This window comes from Malaclemys terrapin, chromosome 1 (genome assembly GCF_027887155.1).
Source record: "Malaclemys terrapin pileata isolate rMalTer1 chromosome 1, rMalTer1.hap1, whole genome shotgun sequence".
Classification (NCBI taxonomy): Eukaryota; Metazoa; Chordata; order Testudines; family Emydidae; genus Malaclemys; species Malaclemys terrapin.
In genome coordinates, this window is record NC_071505.1 from 291,755,968 (window position 1) to 291,780,399 (window position 24,432).

Here is a 24,432-nt window from a genome sequence, read left to right on the forward strand (position 1 = left end):
AAATAAACAGGGAAGAAAAACAAATTATAGAACAAAAGCACAACATGAAGATGGAACAGATGAAAAGGAGAGAAGTAAGGAAAAGGAAAGAAGTGACGAGAGCCTGGAAGTATGAGGGAGACACAATCAGAAAAATTTGCATTTCAGGATCTGTTGTACCAGCTGCCTTACAGCTAGAATTCTGGCAGCAAAGGACTGAGAGTTTTTTGCTGGCTCTGAAATTATCTTACTGTATCACCCTGGGCAAGACACTTCGTCTCTCGCTGTCTGAGGTTCCCCCATTCATCAGGGTATATTGATTAAAATCAAATGCATTTAAATCACCAATTTTAATCATGCTTTAAAATCAGCAAACAGAAAACCTTGATTTAAATCATCGATTTTACTCATGATCTGTATTTGTACCTTTTAGTTATTTTCCTAAAGAAAGGTTGAGTCTCATTAGTTGGTAAGCATTAAAACACATTGATGTGCAACCAAATATACTTTTTACACTAAATATGATGCTTTTTTTTGCAAACCAGAAGGGTACACTATATCTATTCTATGGCCAAAAACTACGTTAATGCAGAGTTAAGGTGCTTGGTGGTATATCATACCCTTGCAGAACACTGAGTTGAGCAAAACAAACTTCTGAAAACCAGCAAATGCACAGTTAAAGTTGTCCATGCAACCTTAACTCTGCCCTCTTTCAGCAACACACTATTAGACCCATTCACACACATACCTTTCATAGAATCATAGAATATTACGGTTGGAAGAGACCTCAGGATGTCATTGAGTCCAATCCCTGCTCAAAGCAGGACCAACCCCAACTAAATCATCCCAGCCAGGCCTTTGTCAAGCCGGGCCGTAAAAATCTCTAAGGATGTAGATTCCATCACCTCCCTAAATAACCCATTCCAGTGCTACGCTTCACCACCCTCCTAGTGAAATAGAGTTTCCTAATATCCAACCTAGATCTCCCCCATTGCAACTTGAGACCATTGCTTCTTGTTCTGTCATCTGCCACCACTGAGAACAGCCTAGCTCCATCCTCTTTGAGGGCTGCTATCAAATCCCTCCTCACTCTTCTGTTCTGCAGACTAAATAATCGCAGTTTCTTCAGCCTCTCCTTGTAAGTCATGTGCCCCAGCCCCCTAATCATTTTCATTGCCCTCCACTGAACTCTCTCCAATTTGTCCACATCCCTTCTGTAGTGGGGGACCCAAACTGGACGCAATACTCCAGGTGTGGCCTCACCAGTGCCGAATAGAGAGGAATAATCACTTCCCTCGATCTGCTGGCAATGCTCCTGCTAATACAGCCCAATATGCCATTGGCCTTCTTTGGAACAAGGGCACACTGCTGACTCATATCCAGTTTCTCATCCACTGTAATCCCCAGGTCCTCTTCTGTACAACTGCTGCTTAGCCAGTCAGTCCCCAGGCTGTAGCAGTGCATGGGATTCTTCCTTCCTAAGTGCAGGACTTTCCTTTGCCAACGCCACAGTTGCTGAGATGTACAGGCTCTCTAACTCCTCTTACACACACACACACACCCATTCACTCTCACCCAGAGGATTCTGTCTAACACTAAAAGGACAAAAAGGAAAAAAAAAAGAATCAGTTGCCCACATCATCTTCCCTCTGTTCTCCTGCAGCTGGCAGTAACCAATGGAAATTATTTATATACAATCCAGGTGCAGTCAGTGTATTAGGTGTTCTTACACTAAATAGTGGAGGCAGAAGTTGGGCCGGCAACACACATGGATTACTTGGAGGTGTGTGACAGAGCCGTGATTATATGAGGAGATGTATGTTTGCAGACTCTGACATGTGTGAGTAAGGGGAAGAGCCGCATGTGTACCTCCAGAATGCAATAGAATCCAGGGATTGCGTGTAATTCCCTGGGGAAGTGTGGTAACCACAGCCTCTCCAGGGTCTAAGAACAGGGGTGGGAGGAGTGGCTTGGCAAATTCACTTAGATTGTAACACCTCAAAAGAGGTAACACCTCCTTGGCAAGTTTCAAACGATCCTGGTTCAAACTGGATTCGCCAGAGACCAACAGACAATGAAAGGACTTTTGGATAAATAGCCAGAGTTTAAACTGACTCAGGGCCTTCGTTCTGATCCAGCAAATGGAAAGGACTTTCTGTCCAAAGGGCAGGCACCAATCCTTAAGGAAGGACTGACACCTACACAAGCCCTTGTGGAGAGAGGTGGTGGATGATCTCTGGTAAACTTAACATGCATGTAGGTTCTTTTATTGTTTTAACATGTTTTCTCTGTAATGCTTGTCCCTTAAAAATAAATGTGCTTGCTTAGAAAAAGCTGCGTGGTAACCTTAAACCATGGGCAGTGACACTGTTTATAGCATCTGAGAAGAAGGGAAAGGAGGCCTGCTTAGGCAGTCTGACTTGCTGGGGAATTCACAGTGCAGGGAGGGAACTGTGCAGCCTGGAAATACCCTGGGGTCAGGAGGGAGGGGCTCATTTCTCTGCCCAAGAGTGGGTGCCCTTGCTGGGCCAGGGAGGGGGAAGGAAGGTGCAGTGGCCCTGAACTGTGACACCATGAACCCTCAAATTTCCCCAAAAATGTTCTTCTAGAACTTATTAATAGCTTTCATATTGTCACTGAGGCAATTATGTAGATGCTCAGACAAGTCAGAGAAAGCCATCACTGCTCTTGGACACAAATCTCTGATGCAGTCCAAATATGCTCTCAGACATAATTTGATGTGTATACCAGGAATAAGTCCCAGATCATTTCTGCCCGAGTGACTCACCCAATGTCCAGTAGATCACAACTTCTTACGGCACCATGTAAATGTTGCAGAGTGGGTAAAATATGATGCTAACGCAGGCCACCGCTCTCCTCCAAAATCAGCCTGCAGTTAGCAGTCCTCATGTCATGCTATACCCCTTGCTCTCTCACAAACTTTTGCAACCTCATGACCCAGGAATCACCCAGAATCCACACATTGGAAATATGGTAGCACACATATTTCTTCTCTTTCAGTGGTCAAGGTACCTGCACTGTCAGTTCCAAACCTCCATGTTATGTGTCTTTGAAAACACCACATTAACCTACCCTGAGTTCAGCAAGTAGCCACTCCCTCCCTTCCCAGCTCCTCAGGGGCTTACAATACAGATATTTCCTCAAACAACCAGTCCAAAACTTGCCTACCACCCATCTTCATTGCCCAACCCCTCTGCAGCCACAACCCCACTCCCTGTCCTTGTCCTGCCACCCTCCACCCCCATATACACACCAATTGCTGTCTTTGGCTCCTCCCCATCTGATTAAACAAAAATATTCTGCTCTGTTCACAGCAAACCTCCCCATAAAATGAAAACACATTATAACAGAGACAATTTGCAGCAAGCTATGAATTATTAAATCTTTATTGGACAGGTGTACAGATTAGAAATGTCAATGGTGGTATGTTCACCAGAGGCAGTAGCATTGGCACATTCCCTCAAACTAACCAGGTAAGTACAAAGTGGCTGCATAGAAATCCTCTCAAGGTTTTTTTTCTTTATTGGTGCATGCACAATACAATCCTTCTGGACTACACATCTATCAAGCAAAGAAGCAAACATGTTCTTACATACTATGCTCAGATTGGGGCCCCCAAAGATTTAGTGGGTATCATACACTACCTCGGGTAAAACTTCACAGATTGAGATGGTTTTGACCTGCATCACATCAACAGTTTTATCTCTAGCTCTGCAAAAAAAAGCTTTTTGAAAAACAGCTATTTTTTTCAGGGTTTATATCTCCACAACCCCTAATTCGAATAATCCCAAATTTCAATCACTATCCCTATACTGCACCCTCCTGAAGAGCATCAAATTTCAAAGGAATCTGACAATGCATGTCAATACTATAGGACTTAGAAAGGTCTAGGTTTAAATAAAAGTTGTTATGGAACTACTGCACTACTATAATACATGTTTATTTAAGCAATTAGATATCTGAACTTGCACTTATTCAGATTCTTACTTTTTACATTTTTACATTTTTATTATGTTAGAAAATGGTGAATGTTGCATATCTTATTTACTAGATGATTAATTTTTACTTGCAATTTGAGTCAAGCTCTCTTTTCAAATCAATTAAAATGCACAAAAATAGCATTTTAATTATTTTTTTAATTAAATAAAGTACCTTCAGTGTGCTGGATACATAAGAAAAAAAGGTTTATCAAAACATGTTATGCATTTAAAAGTAACCTAGGTATTAAACAGTTTATCTATCTATCTAAACCATTATTCTTCTGTGCTTAGCGAATTGAACAGATTGTTTTTCTGGTCACCTTATGCGTCAAGATTTTAGAATTAGTAGATCTCATCTTCTCAAACCTAAATTTTATCCACAGATTGGAAGAGGAAAAACAAGCTTTCCTGTTTTTTGCCTAAGTCCCTATTGGTTTCTTAACTTTGAATGAACTAATCACTGAACAAAACCAGTTGAATACACTGTAATGCACAAAATATTCTCTCTGTACCCGCAGAAGAGGTTACTGCTGTCAAAAGTCAGTTTAACACTTCAGCAAACTCTGACTTCGAGTGACTTCCACCAGTTCAGTAGTGTTTCTTTAGAATTTGGCACCAAATATGTACTGCTTAATATTATTTTTCCATTTAATTTAAGTGATTTTAATAGATTATAGCAAGTTTAGGACTTAACATCAGTTGTAAATTTCAAATTTAATTGTAAATATTTTTATAAACAAACATATTCAATTTAAATAAAAAATCCAATTTAAATTTTTAAAAAATCTTCTTTTTAATTAAAAAAAATCATATTTTTTCCTCCAGAAAATTGAGATAATGGTACTTCTCTAGCTTTTCAAAACACACTAAGATCTACAGATGAAACTATTCGTTTCATTAAACATTTTGGAATGGGCTTGGTCACTGCCGACACCAATCACTGTACAGCATGCACTGTCCATATGCAACTTACTCTTTACCTCACCTTACATTCCAGGCTTATTTTACCAATTGTTATCTTGTCCACTGTAAATCATTCCCTGGATGTTCCCCCTTATTTTAGCTAGTACAGACATTCTGTTTCCAGCCTGCTAATCCATTTACCTCTCTAATCCTGCCCCCCAAGAAATAAGGACTCACCTATGTCCAATTACTCATGTGAAGACGGGCCTATTAAGGAACAACCAGGTTACTGCCAAATCCCATCTTTGCCTGGGGGACCACTACACCCTGGACCTGACCCTAGTTTTTATTTCATAAGAACAATTCATCCTTTCCCCCTCTAAATCTTTTAAGCTCCTCATACAGGATCAAATAAAGTTTGTTTGTCAAATCCATATCTTTGAAAAACCCTGCTTCTCTTCAGATATAAAATGGAAAGATTATCTAGTTCTGTAAATCCTTTTGGATGAATAAACTCTTCTAAATCTTCTCATTTCACATTCTTCATCTCCAGTAGCACAACATTTTCAAGTGTCACAAGGCATGACCCAACTTTTGAGACCTAATTGAGTAAATCATCTAATAATTGCTTAGTTATATGAATGTACACATTTTTGAAACTGCTTGTGCATTCCCCACAGGCATTCTGGGAGAAATCCTGGCCCCACTGACGTCAATGGGAGTTTTGTCATTAACTTCAGTAGGGCCAGGATTTCACCCTCTACAGCCCTGATTCTACAAACATTTACTCAAATGTTTAATGTTACTACCTTGAATAATTCCAGTTGGAATCAACGAGACTACTTACAGAAGCAAACTTAAGTCAGTGTTTGGAGGATCTGGGCCCAAATGCAGGGCTATATCTTAACTCTACCACATAGGTGTTCATGTACACCCACAATTGTGCCCACTTTGAAATTAAACCTGTATATTTAGTTCTATGCAGTTCTCTCTAAACAATCGTGTGCATGATACATTTCTTTATTTTCCCATGCAAACACTACATCCATTATCAAAAATGTAGCATACACATTTCTACCACATTACTCCATTAATGACAACTGAGATTTTTCAGTGGATTTAAGAAGTGCAATATTACAATAAATAGTCATAAAAACTTAGATCAATAACCAAAAAATGTAAGACCAACTCCGGAGTTATCCTATACAGTACCTGTTTGTAGTGTATCTTCACCAAGTTTGTAGAAGCATGTATCCAAAGATTGCTTCAAGTTCAGTGACCAAGATCTGCAAAGGAAAACCATACACATTAAAAATGTGCCATTGAAAGTAAATAGTTTTGGCATAAAAGCAGAGCAAAATCATTCTGCTAAACTTCCATTTGGAAATAAGTTTAAAATATTGTCCTTTACAGCTACGTGTAGAGCAATGCATGTTGTGTGAGATAAGAATGATGACTAGTGGGATAATCTATTAAATATAAGACATATACAGTATCATAAAGCTTTTAAGTAAGCTTGTTTATGGGAACTCAAAAATAGTACAGGATAGTTCCTGCAAACATCAAATTTCAGAATAGTAATTTTACTACAATTATCAGTAATGATAGAATAAAACCAACATATTCAATATGTACAATGGCTAGTCGTATGGCAGAAAATAAAAATCTATTTACAAACCTACAAACCGACATACATTTGAGCCATATTCTGCCTTTGATTTGCAGCAGAGCAACAGCATGAATTAGAGAACCATGCATCAACAAAGGGTATCATTTTTGTTTGCCATTTTATCCTTAAGAAAGGTTAAAAATGACAATTCTACTATGGATTCCATAATCTGGCTCCATATATTTCTGTCCCTAAAGCAGACACATGTTCAGGCATGTGCATGTGCATAGCACTTACACACAATTAGTATCTAGAGTCTCTATAAATTTTCCTGGTGATGCTGACACAGGGATACAGATATCAGCACTCTGCAGTGCATAATCCCTTTGACAAAACAAATTAGTTTTACTATACAGTTGCTCCAGAAAGAAGAAAAAGAAAAGACTGAACAGTTAAAACTGTAAGATGTAGCAGAAGGAGGAAACAAACAAAAGAAGACTTAACTGACATGGAAAGGGATAGAAAAAGAAAGAAAGCAGAAAAGACAACAGTTCAAGTGCCAGACTGACATGGGAATGGTCATTATTCTGTACCAACACTTATCTGGTGGCTTCATCGGTTTGTCTACCACACTATCTTGAGGATTTCTAAGGGTATGTCTACACTGCAGAGCGTATGTGTGTCCTGGCTCATACGTATATGCCAGGGATCGGCAACCTTTGGCACGCAGCCCATCAGCGAAATCCACTGGTGGGCCAGGACGGTTTGTTTACCTGCAGCGTCTGCAGGTTTGGCCAATCGCAGCTCCCATTGGCCACGGTTTGCTGTTCCAGGCCAATGGGGGCTGCGGGAAGCGGCGCAGGCCGAGGGATGTGCTGGCCGCCGCTTCCTGCAGCCCCCATTGATCTGTAACGGCGAACTGCAGCCAATGGGAGCTACGATCAGCCAAACCTGCGGACGCGGCAGGTAAACAAACCATCCTGGCCCGCCAGCGGATTTCCCTGACGGGCTGCATGCCAAAGGTTGCCAATCCTTGATATATGCACATGCTTGCCAAGCCCACCACCAAATGTCCACACTAGAGAGCTGCACACGCCCCATACCCATCTGGTTGCATCAACATTGACATTGCAGTTACATATGTTTTGGGGGTGTATCCCAGGGTTCTTAATGCCTTACTAAATTAAGCCACCCTAGGAATTGGTTGGTGTATTGTGGAAGAACTTGTCTGTCCTTCCTGGACCTCTGTGCAGATGTGTTCTTAGCTAGCCAGCCCAATTAGCAAAATGCAGTATGGCTGTAGCTGTCAGTCCCAGGATATTAGAAAGACAGGTGGGTGAGGTAATAACTTTTATTGGACCAACTTCTGTTGTTGTTGAGATAGACAAGCTTTCGAGCTACACAGAGCTCTTCCTCAGGTCTGGGAAAGATACTCCAAGTGTCACAGCTAAACATAAGTTTGAACAGATAGTTTATCATAAGTAAGGCTACGTTTTAGTCACAGGTATTTTTAGTAAAAATCATGGACTGGTCACTGGCTGTAAACACAAATTCATAGCCCGTGACCTGCCCTTGACTTTTACTAAAAATACCTGTAACTAAAACTTGGGTGGGGGCTGTGGGAGCTCTGAGGGGGAGGGGAGTGGTCTGGCAGCACCGCAGGTGCTGGGGGAGGTGGCCCAGGATCCCTCTGGTGCTGAGAGGGGAGGGTTGGCGGGATTGGCAGGGGCTCCCCACCCGGCGCCGCACCCCTGCAGCTCCTAGGCAACGGAGGGGCACAAGCGGTGGTTGCCGCAGCTCCCATTGGCCAGGAACCACAGCCAATGACAGCTGCAGGGGCGGGGCCTGCGGGCACAGGCACCACGTAGCGCGGAGCTTCCCCCCCATCCCCCTCCGGCCCCTCCACTGCCTAGGAGCTGCAGGGCCATGTCAGTGGGAGTCCCCCCACCCTGAGGTAAGCACCCACCCGCAGCCCCCAGCCACCTGCCCCTAGCCTGAGCCCCAGCTCAGGCAGCTCCTGAGCCAGAACCAGGTGCTGCAAAAGTCAGAGAGGTCACAGAAAGTCACAGAATCTGTGACTTCCGTGACCTCCGTGACAGACTCGCAGCCTTAATCATAAGTACTTAACACATATTCTAAGGGACCATTCAAGGTGAAGTGGCCCATTAACATCCCTATAGTCACAGGACCAAAAAGGGGGATTAGTGGATTATGGATTGTCATAGTAAGGCATAAATCCAGTGTCTTTATGAAGATCATGATTTTTAGTGTCTAGCAAAGTTACGAATTTAAGCTCCTAGGCTCATCTTTAGAAAGTGTTGTGCAGTTTCATTTGAGGATGAGGCCTGATAGGTCAGATACAGAGGAATCACTTTGTGAAATGTGTTCACCCATAGGTGATAGGGTGTTTTTGTCTTTTATCATTTTCCTGTGTGAGATCGTTCAAGAGCATAGTGATTGTCTGCTTTCACCCACATAGCTGTTATTGGGGCATTCTGGGTTGTGATAGGCATGTGTAGGACCCCTGGATCTTGAAAGGCGTGTGGTAGGGGGTGTAGCATTTAGCAGAGGCACTTCCAGCTCTGTCTGTTCCAGCTGGTGCCAAGCCATGGATCCAGAACTACTAGATAAGCTGTTTCTACTTGTGGCTGAACTGTTATTCCAACAGGGTACAAACAGAGGGTCTAGAAGATGGTGAGTGACATTTCAGCAGCATTTCCTTCTGAATGGAAGGTGGTGACAAGACTCAGAGGAGAACTCATTCACGGCAGATGGCAGATATCTGTTGCATGCTGCAACTTTGGTTTCCTATACAGACTAGTGCTTTTGACGCAGGACAACTAGCACAGCACAGTTGGATCACATTGTCAAGCAAATCTGGAATTACTAGCAGTAGCTACAGAATTTTCGCATGATAAAGACCGCCTTCTGGATCAGTCCAGAAGCAGGTTGTTATTGCCACCTGGAAGCTGGCTACCCCTAACTACTACAGGTGGATGGATAATCAGTTTACTATTGGCAAGTCAACTGTCGATGTGGTGGTGGTAGTTTGTGAGGCCATTAATACTGTGGTTTTCCCACAAGTGGTAGACATTGCTAATATGCCTGAAATAACTGACTTTCAGAGAATGGGGCCTCCAAACTGCACTGGGGCCTCTGCCGACACTCAAGTGCCCATTGTTTGCCTACCACAAGGAGCACATGAATATGTCAACTGCAAAGAGTACTACCTTATTGTTCTGCAGGCCTTGGTCAATCACAAAGGCAGGTTCATGAACACCAATGTGGGATGTACAGGAAACGTGCATGACACCAGAGTGCTGAAGAGATTTGATGTTTCTCTATTTGGACAAGCAGGGACTTTATTCCCTCCAAATAACATGATTATCAATGGGGTATTTGTGCCCAATTATTTTAGAAGATCTCGTTTACCCCCTACTGTCATGGCTTATGAAACCATACCCTCACCAAAGTGCACCTGGCAGAAGAAGGATTAATTACACACTTAGCAGCTGCAGATGGTGATGGAGTGTGCATCTGGCAGGTTGAAAGCAAGCTGTTGCTGCCTACAAACCTGTCTGGATACCAGTGCAGCCAGTTGCATCTATGCTGTGGCCAGCACAACATCCGTGAGGATAAGGGCTAGAATTTTCCCATGGAGTGAACTCAAGACACTGCTGGTTTGCAGGCTCCATACAAGCAACCAAAAGATGTGCCTGTCATTACTGGGGTTGGGTCCAGGGAAGCAATGGAAATAAGGGATGTCTTGTGCACCTATATCTTTGCATCGGTCTTAAAAAAATAAATAAATAAATAAAAAAAATCAAACCTGCCCTGCTTAGAAGCATGTTATGCAGTACTGAAGGCTCCATGCTCAGGGCAGCGGTAAATATGTGGTTGAATACCTTGTGGTAAGGGTACACAGACAGATTGTTGCTGGACTTGCCATCCTTAGCCTTGTGGTAGATAATCTTTACGTATCTGATGAGCTCCCCGCACTGAACAGAGCAGATAGCTTCCAGTGCATAGGAGATGCGTGGGAAGTGAGTAGGTAGAAGGGACAGAACACACAGGACCCAAGAGTTGTGAGATGGCACTGGAGAACTATCTAAACACGAGCTCAACAACATGTGCATTAGCGGCATCTTTACTGCGAGATGGGAAGGTAGGAGAACACCTTACAGCAAAACTCACGCTTTAGCCCATACTCCCAGCTGTGTGCATGAACATGTGTTCAAAGGGCACATATGATCCTATTTGATGTTCTGTGTGGGAGGAGGGGAAGGATGGGGATCAGGGGTTAGGCTAAAACATGCATAAACACATGCAGACAAGAACAACAATAACAAATAACGCCCCCACCCACTCCCCACTACTCTGCTCTATGTATTCAAGAAATCTCTATAAATATGACAATTTACAGGATTATTCATGCTATATACTTGTTTGCCATTCTTACTGTTTATGTTAAATGCAGACAAGACAGACTTGAAAGTTTAGAATCCACAATAAAGGAGTATGAACAATAGAACTACATCTCTGCATCCTCTATTTGATCTCAAAAATTGTCAGTTCTTCAGAGATGAGAAATATAGGAATCACAAAGAGAAATCCCACTCAAGGTATTGTAAAAAATCAGCAAAATATCACCTGCAAAATGGTATAAACGACTTAGTACATGTACCATGACGAGCAACTGAATTCTTCCTGGGTGACCAAAAGGGTAACCTTTACTTTACCATCAGTCTGTAGTCTTCCCTTCTCTTACCCTTCTTGGTGTCTATATCTTTCCTCTTTATTCCCAGTCTCTTACCATAGCGTTTACTGCACATTATTAAGTGCACACATGGGTTGAACTGGGATGACTCTGTGAGCCAGTACTTTTCCCAGAGGTTGCTATATTGGCTTCTAAAGGCCAAGATTTATTTTTAAAAATAATTTTCTGGACCTTACAGTTGTGAAAATTGCCTTCAAAATGTGAACTGGGAGTAAAACACCACAATAAAGTTCAAATGAATCTGCAGACAGCCTGAAACAATAGCTCTGAGGGAGGTGAACTGTTCCCAATCATCTCAAATGGGTATTAACTTTGAAGCTCCATTATGACAATTTAAATGGCAACATTATGAACTATTTCACAGCTGAAATAGTTGCACTACTGAAAGCGTGCAATAAACAAAAGGGACAATCATTTTATGCACAGCACACTATGAGAGGCATCTTATTTAGGTATCAAAAGTAGGTGGAACTTGGTTTGCAGGCACAATTTGGGAAAATGTCACATTTTTCCACCCAGATAATCAGCCAGCCTGCAGAGGGCTGCTCCTTCCTAGTATTCTACTGCAAAAGTGACAGAAAACAACATGAACATTTCATTGTTTAGATGTAGAGAACAGCACAAGGAAATAACCTCTTCTCCCTCACCACCAGTTCAATTCTGGATCCTGGTACTGAGTAGCATTTATTTCTGAAGTGGTTATTCAGCAGGCTATCCTGAAAGCACATACATATATAAAACAAGCTGGAAAAAGTATTTATTTGTAGTGCTCTTCTTTCTTTACTGTCGTTGACTGCCATTTTCACAAACAAATCATGCCTTCCACTGTTGTCCTTTATGCCACGAACACCAAAAGCCCTCCCAAAGTTACTAACATTTGCTTCATTTATCAATATTGACAAACTAAAGGACAAAGGCATGATTTAACAGATTGCTCTGTGTAAAGACACAATACAGTGCACACACAGACACACAAAATCATCAAATGCCCCTGTCAGTAAGTCTTACAAAGTACAGCTTAATGAATGTATGCAAATTGCTGTAATATACAAAATGTCTGGTACCACTTCAACAACTAATGCGCTTATGAAGAAATCTATAGAGAATGGTAAGATACATCAATCTAATTTGTCTTTGAAATAAAGGGATTTGGTTTCCTCAAGATAATTTCAATTTTTTTTTTTAATGCCCGGTGGAGTGACAGTAAAACATTACATACAAAGAGCTACCACTTTAGACCCTGGAAGACAGGATTGTTAAATTGAAAAAATTCAGCAACAGATAAACTGGAAGTGCATTGTTACATGCTGGTATACTTCAATCTTTTCCTTGTTGTGTTGACATCTTGGCATTTTTAAAAATCATTACTTCTAAGCCTGCTGAATTTAAAAACACATCCTATTTTTCATAGGTTACCACTACTGAAGTCAGAATTTAAAGTAAGGCTCAGTTTTGTGTTGTATGGGGGTTCTTAACATTTACAATGACAGGTGCATCAAAAATTATCAGAAGCCCAATTTGCAACTGCCTTTCTTTTTAAACAGTAGGTATTAGAGTTGGTCAATTTCCCCCCACCCAAAAAAAAATAAACATTTTTTTCAGTGAAAAATGGCTTTTCAGTCAACATTTTCCAGATTTTCATAATTAACAAACAAAACCTGAAAAAAATGGTACAATTTCTTAATTTTTGAAATCTGAACATTTTTACTAAAAATTCTTTTTAGAAACCATGATGTTTTGGTTTTCAGTGTCAGTCTTTTGTACAAAAAACAAACACAAACAAAATTGTGGCAATGCAGCGGGGGGAAATAATTTTTTTTTAATTTCCAGTGACAAGTAATTGCTATTTTTCAACCAGTCCTGCCACCTATGCGACAGAATGTTTATACCATATTCCTTACACTAGTATCTGAATGTCAGCAACAGTGATATATTTGAGACATATGTCCAGAGACCCCAGCATGTCTCCATGAGCTAAAGTAGCCACCATGAGCACTGTAAGTTGGAACCTGTAGTCTCTTCAGGCCACATCTCTATAATGAAGAGAAGGAGAGCCTCGGCCACAAGGTAGAACTGTGTGGACTGCAGTTGGCCAATAGGCTACACTTGGAATTAAAGGCTAGGCTAGGCGGTTTCCACTCACAGCTTTAGAATGAGAGTTCTCGGAAGAAAGTGTATCATATTTTTGGGAAAGCAGAGTGTGACAAAGTTACTCCAGCAGCAACTGAAAGCTACAGATTTCCTGGATCCTGATCATTCTGATTTAGATCTGTGTATGAGATAGAAACAGCACTTTCTGTTGATGATCTCGCAGTGATGGAGAAGCCCCAAAGATGTCTGTGCCAATTCCTTTAGATGCCACGTATCAGGGCTGGAAAAATCCACTCACCTTGACAGAGGTTATCAAACTCTGCAGGATCAAGGCTTTCATATGAAAGAAAAAAAAGTTTCTAGTGCTAGGATTGTGAAGAAAAATACCCACTAATAAACAATTGTAAGGTTATTAATATGTGCATCAAGAGCAGTCCATTATTTGAGTGGTTGCTTGTTGGTAATCTTAAAAATTTAAACAAACAGATTTTGTCTGATAAGTATCCTCATCTAACAAATATCAGGTCATCCTTTACCCGTTTCATACCACTGTAAAAGTATTTACCATAGCTAACAAACAGACACAGGTTTCACTCATCTCATTAGGCAAAATGACAAAATTGGACAGTGTTTCATATAAAACTTTTGCATCTCTGAATCAGAGGATCTGGATCAACAGCAGAAATGAACTAAATTCTTTGTAGCAGAAAGCTCAGGTTGAAATACATCATCAAAAAATCACTACAAACACCTCATTTTCCCAATAATAAGCTTTAATTTGTATAACTCTTGCACTTCTGTTACACTGAAGATTCAATAGTATGAGCAACATGGTAGAAAATGGCTCTTACGTCTCTACAAGTGAACACATACTAGAATGCCTTTTTGGTAACATCATTCTAAACTTCTATTTTATTATTTACACCATTGAATTCTCAGCTGACAATCAAATGTTATGTAAATAATCTCCATTTAAGATGCACCAGTATTTAACAAGGATGCCCGTTATAATACTTAGGCCTAATTTTGCCTTTAAATATGCATGCCGGTGGCTCACCTTGGCTTCAGAGAGTCCCCTGCACATATAGTCAAAGACTGAAATATGAAAAATAAATGAATATGCCAAGTATTGCTGTACTACACATCATCACACACCTAATTTTTCAGACTTCCTCTACCATTGCCATGATTATCATTCATATTTTCAGTCTCTTTTTAACATAAACCTGAAAGTACAGCAAAATTTCCTTTCTTTTACTCTACCCTTCGCCTACATCAAGAGGAACAGGTTTGTGCTTGACGTAGTTAATAAAGGCAAATTAAGGAAACTCAGTCTCTCCCACCTCCTCTCTTATCCCCTGAACCCAGATGAAATTATACTAATTACCATAAATTAAATGAAACATTATAACTTTTCCCTGGAAGAGGGAGGAAAAGATAACCTCTGGCAATCCGTCTTCTTAAAGCTCTCCTAAGATGTAATGTCTAATAGACTTTAGAAAAGTCTGTATAGATGACTTCAGCTTCAGTATATCAAAATAGCTTCAATAAAATATATTAGCATGTGCATCACTGGCAAAATAACCTTCATATATTGTGCAATGGAGTGTGCTGCGGGTAATGAAATAAGACTTTTTTAACTTATTAATTCATTATCTTCACCCAGGGACACCAATTTGTAAAGTTTGGGTGAACCTCCTCAAGTAGATGAACAAGGATCAGAGCCAATCACCAACTAGACAGTTTTGAGCCCCCTGTTTATTAACCAATGCCTGCTCTTCTCAGCAGCACCAGCTGAATACGTCCAAAGAAACTATGTACTCTGAGCATCAGCTGAGGCAATAGCAACAAATGGCTCTGGGAATGTCCTGAACTAAAGTGAAGTTGACTATAAAGTGAAAACCTACTTGACTATCCTTAACACAAATTGTTACAAACTGATATTCCCTGCTGAAGAAAGAAATTAATGGGTTTTAAAAAAACCCTATACCCAAGGAACACCAGTTTCTAATGGTTGGGAACTGTCTAGAAGTCCCTCAAAAATCCACTCACAGAAAGAGTACTAAGAAAAATTAAGGGGTCACTGCCCTATGGTCTGTGTCAAACACAGAACCTGAAAATGCAAAGCCTCCCAACCTGAAATGTTTTGTGAAAGCACAAAGAGTTGTTCAGCCTTCTGACATAGAAATATCTCAAGTGAAACTTTTCCCCTGCCTGTGCCCAGGAAGAAGTAGTGGTCGCACAGGCAGAATGGGCCCATTATCCAGCAAGGCTAAGGAGCCCTCCATTGCACAGTGGATAATACGAAGATAATACAACGTCTAAGCTGCCTTGCTACAAAAGTGTAAAGGGCCTCGGATACACTGAAAAAGCAGTGTCATTTTTGCAATCTAGAGGTTGGAGCAGAAACCGAGGAGGGAAATATGCAGATATTTTTTCTTAGGAGAAAGGCAGGAACAACACACAATTCTGTTTTAACCCAATGAAAGACTGGGTTACGGCAGGGAATAGGGTAGGTCCAATAACTCACTAACCCCCACCCTCACCAGCTGACGTGACGGCTACCAAGACGAAGAAGATTCAAAGAATGGAAAGGAAATTAAAATGGGGAAAACTAACTCCAGGGATTCAAGTGAGTGGAATACAACCTACATAGTTCAAGACTATGTCTACAAGGGCAATCTGGGCAGTTTCAGAATAGAGGCCACTTTTAGTAACCTAGAGCCAATTTTAGATGTCATATGTAAGGTGGTGTAAATTAGACCCCCTTACACTAACAGAGATTCTCACAGATCTGCTTAAAGGAGAAACCATACAAATACAGTTATAGGATGACTTCCCTTATACCACTGGTACTTCTGGGAGGCTTGTCTGGAAGACAGCCTCTCTTCAGAAACATTGCTTAGAGACTGATCTGAACAGTCACTAAAAGAATATCTGTTCTTGATGACAGGATTTAAAAATGTAATGCATGACTCAGGGAAATCATCATTCCATGTTCTTAACCACTGTGTTATAATGCATGCAAACTGAAACTCTTAGCACACCCTCTTCTGCAGCCAGGCTATGAAAGGAATGTGCCTTTCAAACTGGATTGGGATTTACTGGGGTGGGGGGGTGATGGATTCAGCAGCCGGGTTGAAACACATTCTGAGAAAGCCATAGAAATAGTTAGGGAGTGCAAACATTTCTTTGAAAGTTCAATATATCTTCTTGTCTACACTATTCCTAGGGATATGTTGCCATCCAGCGAGGTGTCACCTGTGGTAGGACCAGAGACTGCTGAAGGACACTGCTCAGGTGGTCTGTTTCTTTTCGGTAAGGCAACATAGCGTATGAGAGTTATGGAGACCAAGAATTTATGATCGGGGTGCTCCAGATGGAGGACAGAGAATTTACCGAACAGTGGACAGGCAGGATACTTTCTCTTATATCTTCCAAGGACAACCATGATCCTTAATGGGCTTGCAAGGACAATCGTGTCTTGCTCAGTAAGTGAAGTAAGGTATTCTTGTCCTCTAATTTAGATTCCCTAGCAACTTTTCAACTTTTGATACACTGCAAGGTTTCTGAGTGATCAACCTTATTCTCTACATAGGCAGCAGTGACAAATTCAGAATAATGCCTCATCTCTCCGGATCAGCATGCTGGAACTATCTTTGTTAAGCTGACCACTTCCTCAAATGAGTTATCCTCACAAAACTGGATGGAAGACTCACTAATCCCATGGTCCGTCTCTAGATCTGTTCTGTTTTTAGCAGGAAGAAAGAGATGAGGCATACCTGACAGTGCCTTCTATTCCCTGCATGCATAGTTTTAAATGGTGGGCAGGCTAGCTAACAGTGTAGCAACCTCAATTGCTGGCTTACCCTGGAGTTTCACAGTTTCTTATCCTCTGGCAGGCTAATCTTCTCTTCTTCAGCACCAGGGGCTAGAAAAATGGGGTGGTTTGGGTTGGCTTTGCTCCAGATGTGGCCACTAATGAGCATCTAACTGGGGACCTCACAATGGGGCAAGGAGGCTGAGGGAGAAACTAAAGGATCACCAATTCCCCCTCCTTTGTTGCAAATGATCCCTATGATGGTGGAAACCAACTGGGACTCAGAGTCTTGATGCTTCCTTGCCTTTCATCTTGTATCCAGTACAATAGAAAGAAGCTTTACAGAGAAGAAAGGAAAGAAATTACCACAGTCTCCTTCCCTACCTGCCTCAGCAGCAGAGAGGAACCTGGAGCTTTGAAGGGGAACAGGAGTAACGAGCCAATGAGAGGGGTCCAAAAAGACTAGTCAGTGATTGGCTCTGCCACCTAATAAAAGGGGAGGAGTAGGACCCAGGTGTTATAAGTTGTTGTTTGTTGTGTGTAAGAATGAATCTGTCGAGAAGCCAGAAATATTGACAAGTACTTTGCCAGGGAAAGAGTTATTAGTAGATAGACTTGTGGCAGAACAGGACCAGTGAAGTGATACTAAAGCAACGTCAGGACAGCCAAGTACTTTTAAGCGAAGATGGCCAAAGTCTACCTCACAACCTCTCTCATCTTTATTATGGAGATATCAAGAAGCCCTTGACAGGTGGATACAGAGGAAGCAGTAGATGTGATATATCTCGACTTTAGTAATGCTATTGATACTGTCTCACATGACTTTCTCGTAAACAATCTAGGGAAATAGCCGAGGCCAGGGGTTCTCAACCTTCATTGCATCTTGACCCCCTTTTGACAACAAAAATTACTACATGACCCCAGGAGAGGGACCACCTGAGCCCCACCACCCAGAGCCGGGGGGGAGGGGCAAAATCTGAGTCCCGCCATCCTGTAGCTATCTTTAGAAATCTCACATTGGTACCTTCTTTGCGTTTTGTCAAATCTGCTGTGAAAGCGTTCATAAAACAAACAACATGTGCTGGGTCATCATCCGAGACTGCTATAACATGAAATATATGGCAGAATGCAAGTGAAACAGAGCAATAAACATACAATTTGCCCCAAGGAGTTCAGTCACAAATTTAATTAATGCATTATTTGTTTAATGAGCATCAGCAGCATGGAAACATGTCTTCTGGAATGATGGCCGAAGCATGAAGGGGCATACAAATGTTTAGCATATCTGGCACGTAAATACCTTGCAATGATGGCTACAATAGTGCCATGCAAATGCCTATGCTCCCTTTCAAGTGACATTGTAATAAGAAGTGGGCAGCATTATCTCCTGTAAATGTAAACAAAATTGATTCTCTTAGCGATTGGCTGAAAAAGAAATAGGGCTGAGTGGACTTACAGGCTCTAAAGTTTTACATTTGTTTTGTTTTTGAGTTCAGTTATGTAACAAAAAAAATCTACATTTGTAACTTACACTTTCACGATAAAGAGATTGCACTACAGTACTTGTATGAGGTGAACTGAAAAATACTATTTCTTTTGTTTATCATTTTTACAATGCAAATATTTGTAATAAAAAAATAATATAAAGTGAGCAGTGCACATTTTGTATTCTATGTTGTAATTGAAATCATTATATTTTAAAATGTAGAAAAACATCCAAAAATATTTAATACATTTCAATTGGTATTCTATTGTTTAATAGTGAAATTAAAATTGCGATTAATCACGATTAATTTTTTTAACCGTGATTCATTTTTTTGAGTTACTCACGTGAGTTAATTGCAATTAAATCAACAGCTTTACTTCCTATCAGAGAACATTGTAACAGCCTCCATTCTGTACACACTGAGACTGCACCTGTTACTTGGAGTAGGGGTGTATTCCACATCAAGAATAAAGTCACAGGAAAAGCTCTGAAGGAGATCAGTACAACACAAGGTAAATTTTTTTCTTGTAATATTTTGTTGAGGAGTTGGAAGGAGGTAAGGGAGGACGGAACAATAAATGTATATTTTTGCACTCCTGTTCTTATGTACAACTATTACCTATGTTTCTAAAGAGATATGAGATATTACTTCCCTGTCACAAGATACACTGATTGCACTCTGCCATCATAAGAACAGGAGTGCAAAACCATACGTTTATTGTTCCTTCCTCCCTAACCTCCCTCCAACTTCTCAACAAAATAATCTTACAAGAAAAAAATCGACCTTGTGTTGTATTGATCTTGATTTTTGCTGTGCCAGCTATTCATAATTGGTTTAAGCTTTCCCGATGTAAGGTGCCAATTGCTGTCAAGCAACACACACACAAACAAAACATCTGTTAGGTACATCTCTCCACTTAACCAAGCTACGTGTTGAAGGGGGGAAAAAACAGAATATGTTCATTAAATAACTGCATCAATCTGTAATCCTATATGAAAGCTCAAATAAATTTTGAAGAAGTTTGTAGATTAATTTTAGTTTAAAAAGAAACCTGAGGGAGCCACAGACTTAATGTACCTACTGCTGTTGGTCTGTAATACTGCAACAGCAAATTGGAGGCGTCTTCATAAAGAATCACCATTCCGTTCAAAGGACCATGATTTCCTTTAGCAGGAAACATTAGATGTTCTCAATAACTCACACATACAAATATTGAAGAACGTGCTTTCAAGTGTAACAGTAGCCTCCTACCAATCCTCTGTAACCCCACTTTTCCCATAGCATTCTGACTTTTTAATGCAGAATAAGTTTCTTCCCCAAAATGGACAGGGCTGAATTTTCAAAGAATCCATTTAAGATGCAATAGCAAGAGACATATTTTCATTAAAGCAATATAAGAAATGCAGCTGAAGATGTGGAATGTATCAGCATGCTGTTTTGTGCCCAAAGTGCTCAATTAACAAAACAGAACATGCAGAATTTCTGATTTTCAAAACATTAATGGAAATCTATGCCTGCACAACTGGACACTGATCGATGCCTCCTTGATCCTGTCCCCTCTTATTTGTTCCAGTTTTGTGAGATGCAAATAGATTGTGCCAGATCCTTTCCCTCCCCGCACTCCTCTTCAGCCACTGGATTTTGCTAACCAAAACTAAAGTAATTTATAGCAGGCTGCAACTGCGCCCCCACACACTGATACTAAGACAAAAATGTTAAATTAAAATACTAGAATTTTATCCTTTAGAGTCACCTTTAATGCTTATCCCCAAGACAACTATCAGGAAGAAAAAGGAAAAACACTAAAGGCAAGACCATGTTCAGTTCCTATGCTGGTCCACAAAGGGGATGAGATTCAAGGCAACAACACAAGAAAGCTCCCTAACCTTGTGCACACACACCGGAACTAGGCAAAATGTTTGTCTAGCTCAGGGGTTGGCAACCTCTGGCACGCGGCTTGCCAGGGTAAGCACCCTGGCGGGCCGGGCCAGTTTGTTTACCTGCTGCATCGGCAGGTTCGGTCAATCGCGGCTCCCACTGGCCATGATTCGCTGTCCCAGGCCAATGAGGGCTGCGGGAAGCGGCGCGGGCCAAGGGATGTGCTGGCCGCGGCTTCCTGCCTCCCCGATTGGCCTGGAGCGGCAAACCGCGGCCAGTAGGAGCCGCAATCTGCCAAACCTGCCGACGCGGCAGGTAAGCAAACTAGCCCAGCCCTCCAGGGTGCTTACCCTGGCGAGCCGCATGCCAGAGGTTGCCAACCCCTGGTCTAGCCCATACTGGTGCCCAGATACTACACTGATTGCTGCCAACATAAGAAGCTAGACAGCTGGATAGATAGGAGTGAGGCCAGTGCCACTGTTGGTAGTAGCTTGTCTAAAGTGAGCGGGCATGAGCAGAACAGACCAGACCCAATAGAAAGTAGATGTTGCACCCTCTTCTGAAGTGACAGAGTGGCTGTGCGCACACCCTGTGATCCCCAAAGCTCTGGAAAGCATTGTGCCTGCATCAACAATACTTCAAGGAGGCTGGGGCAGTGCTGTGCCATAAAGACACCAGAGACCACTTCATCTCTGCCAGATTAGCAAGGTAAAACACTCTCATCTCTCCTCTTTATTTCACTGCTTACGGTAATATATGAGATCACTGGGACAATGGAACTCTCTTCAGTAAGGGTAAAGCTCATCTGTGAGAGAGAAAGAACTTCCCTGGGGGCTGATCCGAGACCGTGAAATCAACTCCCCCAGGAACTAAGGACCCTCACAAACCTCACCACCTTCCACGCTAAGTGCAAGGTGCATGTCTTTGACATGACTCCTCTAACATATAGTAATATATATATATATATATATATATATATATATAAAAACACAAAAACAAAATAAAACCTACAAAACACCCTCGACCAAACCAAAACGCATCACTACGCCCACTTCTCCCCCTAGGGACAGGATGAAAGAACAAACGACATGTGACAGATGTTAGTCATGTCACCTAAGGCACTACTGGAAAGTGCTAAGATACTGTGGTGATGAACACAGTGTAAGCTCCCATGCAGAATAGAATAGAGGTTGCATCTTTTTCATATGTCCTTGAACTGTGAGTATATTTGATGCTCCTTCTTTAACAGCATTGTTATCTGTGGATTGGACACTGCAGAAGTATGTACTTTTTCATTTTATATGTAGGACCAAATTCAACAGTCTCTATTCAGGCAAAACCTTCATTAAAATGTCAGTAGGAAATCTGTTTTAATTAAGGGACTACAGAAAGGGCCATAGGATTTGACCCACAGTATTCTGTCACCGTTTATTTTTTTCCCCCATTTCTTTTTTAACTTTTTGAGTTTTTAAATAAAATAGTTTTGCTCTTTCCAATCTATTTCCAATAGACTAATCTACGAAACTGGAAATTACAATTCCCATCAACCTTCTGTCCACTGATTTAGGGCCCTCTGGAGGTGAATATGCAGGTACATCTCTTTCCCCTAGCCAGTAGGACAGAAATGCTATGAAACACCCTGACCTAGGAAGTAACCTGGTTTTCGGGGAAGCAGCAGCTGCAGGCAAGCCAGGAGCAGCTGAATGCAGGGAAATTTCCAGGGAACTGTGTGCAGAGAAGGCTGCAATAGCAGCCAGGGAACCATGTGTGAAATAGGGGGTGATAGTTGGACACTGCAGGCAGGTTCAGGTCTGTGTGGAACTTGTGAGGAAGCAGCAGAGACTGGGCAGGGAGCCAGTGCAAAGAGCCCCCAACATGACACATGATACCTGAGCCTGACCTGGAAATCTGCAGCCCCCTATTTGCTTTGAATAAAGAACTGGACTAGGCTTCCCCCCCAAGGGCCAAATAGGAACCACTATTGTTTTAATTTGAGCTGTACCTATTTAAGACATTCTATTTATGGCATTTGCAGCTTTCCCTTTCTTGCCAGCCCTAGTAAAATACTCCACTTTAGCCACATGTCTGGGGGGACCCCTCAGGGTTAGTACCTAGCAACTGAAGCACCTTCAGTACTTGCCTCTGAGCTGTGGGACACCTAATGCACTACTAGTACCTTAAAGGCTTGGTATACCACAGCACTGCACAGTTGTACCAATTAGTTTAAAACAAAACAAAAAACCTAAAATCCTTTCAAAAAATGATCTCAAAATCAAATACATCCCTCAGTAGTCTGACTTGAAGAAATGGAGACTAATGCATTACAAATGCAGTTTTTAAATGCATCATAACTACACATGAAAATACAAGATGTTTGCATGTATTAATTGGTGCTTAAATGTTAAAGTGTCTGCAATGCAACTGTGTACCCAAATAAGCTCACCACTGCCAATTTTATTCATGCAATACAGGCACATCCTATTTTAAAATTATCCCCATCAGTTAGATAATACTCTCTCCTGCATAGCACGCCACTCAACATATTTTAAGGGAAGCAAATCTTCCCAGCGTTCCACCAGACCCCAGGGGGTTTGGATTTTTCAGTTTAAGCCTTCCTAAGACATAGAGGGCTAGATATTGAAAGCATTATGCAGAACTTGTATATTAGAAAATGAGTTTTTAGAGGTACAGATCCTCACAACTTTCCCAAGAGTAAAGGATTAGATATGCAAAAAAAACCCACCAAACTCTCCAACCACCACATTGCATTCCCTGGGGGTTAGATTACTGTACTCGGAAGAGATGTAAGAGACTCATCATTTTGTGTCAAGAGCCACACAAGTTAAATATCTGCCCACACACATCCCCCCTTTAACAATATCTGCATGGTTAATCAAAAATTACCACTGAAGTCTTAATAGTCTATATTAAAAAGCGTGAATGACTAAGTAATTATCCTCAGTGCATTAAGCTGACCCCAAGCAGCTACCCAGATTTCTAGCACTAGTTGAAACAATGGCTGTTCTGGGGACAGTGATATCTATTTTCAGGAGAAACTATTGTCTCAGATTGTCATTTCTTAAATTCACTGAATTGTTTCAAAGATGGAGATTTGGGTAAACAGACCAGTGCCACTCCTTATCTCCCATGCCAGAAACTGCAAGAAGATTTACAGCCCTACTCTGCCACCCTTACTCTGGCAGAGTAGTAACATCTGTGACAGTGTCAAACAGTGGCAAATTCCTGGAGATTTCATTGCATAACATAATCTTTAATTAAAGGTTAATCTTTAATTCCTGGGGACTCCAGGACAATCCTAGAGGGTTGGCAACCCTAGTGGCAGACCAGGTGCCTGCTCATGCCAATGCCCCTAGGCCTCAACAGAACGCTGACCAATACAAAGTTGAAAACCAGGCTGGTTTCCAAAATATTTAAAATAGATGTTAAATTGGTGTTTAGTATTTAGACTTTATGAAATGCTTATAGGATGCTACATGCATTAATCTCATTTGTAATATTGGTATCCCATTTTCATGCTGTCTGGAGTGGCTCACAACTGTGCCTCTCTCAGGGCAGACTGTCAGAAAACAAGGACAGACACTCCAAACTGGTGGTATATTTCATAATTAGATTCACCAAGCCAGTAACAAATGTGAACTCCTGGATCACTATACCAGTCTTACCATGGAGTCACAGAGAGTTCCCCTTAGACTAGGGATCGGCAACCTTTGGCATATGGCTCGCCAGGATAAGCATCCTGGCGGGCCGGGCCGGTTTCTTTACCTGCCGCGTCAGCAGGTTCTGCCGATCGCGGCTCCCTCTAGCCGCGATTCGCTGTGCCAGGCCAATGGGAGCTGCGGGAAGCGGTGCGGGCCGAGGGATGTGCT

At 41.5% G+C, this 24,432-nt stretch overlaps 1 protein-coding gene across 6 annotated transcripts in view; it reads right to left on the reverse strand.

The window, feature by feature from the left end:
- ENOX1 (ecto-NOX disulfide-thiol exchanger 1) overlaps positions 1–24,432 on the reverse strand; it is a 494,661-nt gene that overhangs the window by 389,265 nt on the left and 80,964 nt on the right. For 5 of the 6 annotated variants that reach the window (XM_054014088.1, XM_054014046.1, XM_054014071.1 and 2 more), the window contains exon 2: positions 6,096–6,169. The exons of the other annotated variant lie outside the window; for it this stretch is intronic. The gene's annotated coding sequence lies outside the window, so the exon portion shown is untranslated. The remainder of the gene's footprint in view (positions 1–6,095; positions 6,170–24,432) is intronic. 6 annotated transcript variants of the gene reach the window in all.